Below are 3,342 nucleotides of genomic sequence, written 5' to 3'. Positions count from 1 at the left end.
ACAGCCAATTAGACTTATGGAAGAGATAAAAAGTTTTGTAGATAAGCAAAAGCTGAAGAATTTTATCACCACTAAGCTCTCTTTACAGGAAAACTATAAGGTGTCAGACTTCAAGCTAAAATAATGATGAGTCAACACACAATATAGTATGTGTTTTTTTTTTCCCTTAGAATGGTGGAATAAAGTTGACTTCAGTTTTTTTTTTTTTCACATTTAGGTTTCCATAATTCAATAGAGAGTGATCAAGATGGCAAGATGGCAGAGTAGGATGTGAAGCCCACCTCCTCCCTCAAATACATCAGTAATGCATCTATGCATGGAACAGTTCTTACTGAACACCCAGTAAAGCTAGCAGAAGACCTCAGACTTCTGAAAGGGCAAAAAGGATCTTCATGTAACTATGTTGCTTTTCAGTCACTCAGTTGTGTCTGACTCTTTGCAATCCCATGGACTGCAGCACGCCAGGCTTCGCTATCTTTCACCATGTCCTGGAGCTTGCACAAACACATTTCCGTTGAGTCTGTGACCCCATCCAACCATCTCATGCTCTGTCATCCCCGTTTCCTGCCTTCAATCTTTCCCAGCATCAGAGTCTTTTCTAATGAGTCGGGTCTTCACATCAGATGGTCAAAGTACTAGGGCTTCAGCTCCAGCATCAGTCCTTTCAGTGAATATTCAGGATTGATTTCCTAAAGGTGAGGCATCACTGTTGAAGGGCCTATGAATGGAGAGGTAGGTCCCAACATACCAGCCTCTTTCTCCATACACATAACCTCAGCCAACAGAGCACCCTCTCCAGACTGTAGTAGATAATTGTTTCTCTTAAGCACATGGAGGAAAAACATAAGAAAAATGAAGAAGCAGATGGATGACTCCCAGCTAACAGATTAAGAGGATTCCCCTGAAACAACAAACAAAACAAACCTAAGTCTAATTGACACCATGTTCGAAAAGGAGATAACGAAAATAATGAAGGAATTAAGAAAAGCTGTCAACAAAAAGTGCAGGTTACTGTAAAAATGAACTAGAAATGGTAAAGATGAGCCCATTAAAATTAAAGAACTCACTTGCCAAGATGAAAACTGAACTAAAGACAATGAATAGCAGAATTTATAATACAAAAGAAACAAATAAGTGATCTGGAAGACAGAAAAAAATGGAAATTATCCAATCATAACAGCAAACAAAAAGCCAAATAAAAAATGAAAGCAATATAAAAAAACCTATATGATAAAATAAAACATGCCAATCTATGTGTAACAAGGATTCCAGAAGGAGGAGAAACAAGAAAGGTGATAAAAAATGTATTTGAAGAAATTATGGCTGAAACTACCCAAACCTGAAGAAGGAAACAGATATCCAGGTATAGGAAGCATAAGAGATCCCAAACAAGATAAACCTACACCAAGACATAATTAAAATAGCAAAATTAAAGTTAGAGAGGACTCCAAAGGCAAGAGAAAAACAAAGAATTAATTACAAAGTGAAGTGAAGTCGCTCAGTCATGTCCGACTCTTTGCAACCCCACGGACTGACTATAACCTACCAGGTTCCTCTGTCCATGGGATTTTCCAGGCAAGAATACTCGAGTGGGTTGCCATTTCCTTCTCCAGGAGATCTTCCCAACCCAGGGATTGAACCTGGGTCTCCTACACTGTAGGCAGACGCTTTACCATCTGAGCTACCAGGGAAGTCACATTAAATACAAAGTAACCCCCTAAAGGCTACAAGTTAATTTCTCTACAGAAACGTTGTAGGCAAGAAGAAAATGGAAAAATATATTCAAAGTCTTAAAGAGGAAATATCTGAAAATTAAAATATTCTATGCAATAATATTATCATTTGGAATAGAAGGAGAGAGAATTTCTCAGACAAGAAAGAAATTAAAGAACATAGCAATACTAAACCTACCCTAAAAGAAATAATGGAAAGTCTGTAAATAGTAAGATGCTATAAGAATGAGAAAAATCACATTCAGAAAGTAAATCACTTAAATAAGCCAGTATAGATTAAAAAGGGAAAAAAATCACAAATTTGGGTGAGAGTATTGATAATTACAATGAACAGCAAAAGGATAAAAATGAAGATATAAAAGAGGACTTCAAAGTCATAAAATGTGGATGAGAAGAAAAAGAAAATGTAGATAGTTTTTTTAGTTTGAGCCCATATGTGTCAGTCTAAAGCAGGTAGGTATAAGAAGGGGTTAATGTACATGAAAAACTGGGTAACCATTAATCAAAAACATACAGTAGATTCACAAAAAACAAAAATAAGAGAACAAAAGCATTTAATAAAAAGAAATCTTCAAACCACAAAAGGGAAAACAAACAAAAAAGGAACAAAAGAAACAGGGAATCAACTGGTAAACAAGGTTTTAACAAGGCATTTTAAAATGCCAATCAATAATTACCTTAAATTTCAATGGAGTAAACGTTCCAACCAAAAGACATAGAGGGACAGATTGGATAAAACAAACAAAAACCCTTAAGAAAAAAATCCAAGAGCCTACAATATGCTGCCCACAAGAGACCCATTTTTCCAAAGGACACACATAGATTGAAAGCGAGGAGATGGAAAAAGATATTTCATGCAAATGGAAATCAACGGAAAGCTGGAGTAGCAATACTCATATTAGACAGAACAAACTCTGAAACACAAGACATGAAGAAAGATTAAGAAGAACACTATATAATGATGAAAAGATGAATATGAAGAGAGATATTGCTCTCACCAATGTACATGCACCTAATATGGATGTGTGCATGCATACATGCTAAGTCACTTCAGTTGTGTCTGACTATTTGCAACCCCATGGACTGTAGTCCACCAGTCTCCTCTGTCCACGGTATTCTCCAGGCAAGAATACTGGAGTAGGCAGCCTTTCTCTTATCCAGCATCTAATATAGGAGCACCCAAATACATAAAATGAATACTAACAGACATAAAGGGAGCAGTTGAAAAAACTGTAAGAGACTTTAATACTCCACTCACATCAATGAACAAATTCATTCTAGACAGACAAATCAGTAAGGCAACAGAGACTCTACATGAAACCATAAAACAGTTAGACTTAATCAATATTTTCAGTACATTTCATCCAAACCCCAAAAATGCATGTTCTTTTCAAGTACAATGGAACATTCTCTAGGATTGACTATATACTAAGGTACAATATAAGTCTCAAAAAATTTAAGTGTATGGAATTTATTTAAAGCATATTTTCTGATGACAATGATCCTGTGAATCTACTGTATGGTTTTGATTGGTGGTTACCCAGTTTTTCATGTATGTTAACCCCTTCTTATACCTACTCTCTTTAGACTGACACATATGGGCTCAAAC

The 3,342-nt window shown here is 36.0% G+C and overlaps 1 non-coding gene across 1 annotated transcript; it reads right to left on the bottom strand.

The window, feature by feature from the left end:
- Positions 1-1,619: 1,619 nt before the first annotated feature.
- Positions 1,620-1,691, bottom strand: TRNAC-ACA. The gene has a single exon. It is a non-coding gene; the product is annotated as a tRNA-Cys (tRNA).
- Between the last annotated feature and the right edge of the window lie 1,651 nt (positions 1,692-3,342).

Source organism: Cervus canadensis, chromosome 4, assembly GCF_019320065.1.
Source record: "Cervus canadensis isolate Bull #8, Minnesota chromosome 4, ASM1932006v1, whole genome shotgun sequence".
In the NCBI taxonomy this organism is placed as follows: Eukaryota; Metazoa; Chordata; class Mammalia; order Artiodactyla; family Cervidae; genus Cervus; species Cervus canadensis.
Note: the sequence above shows the minus strand (reverse complement) of the source record. Positions and strands in the feature narration are given on the sequence as shown.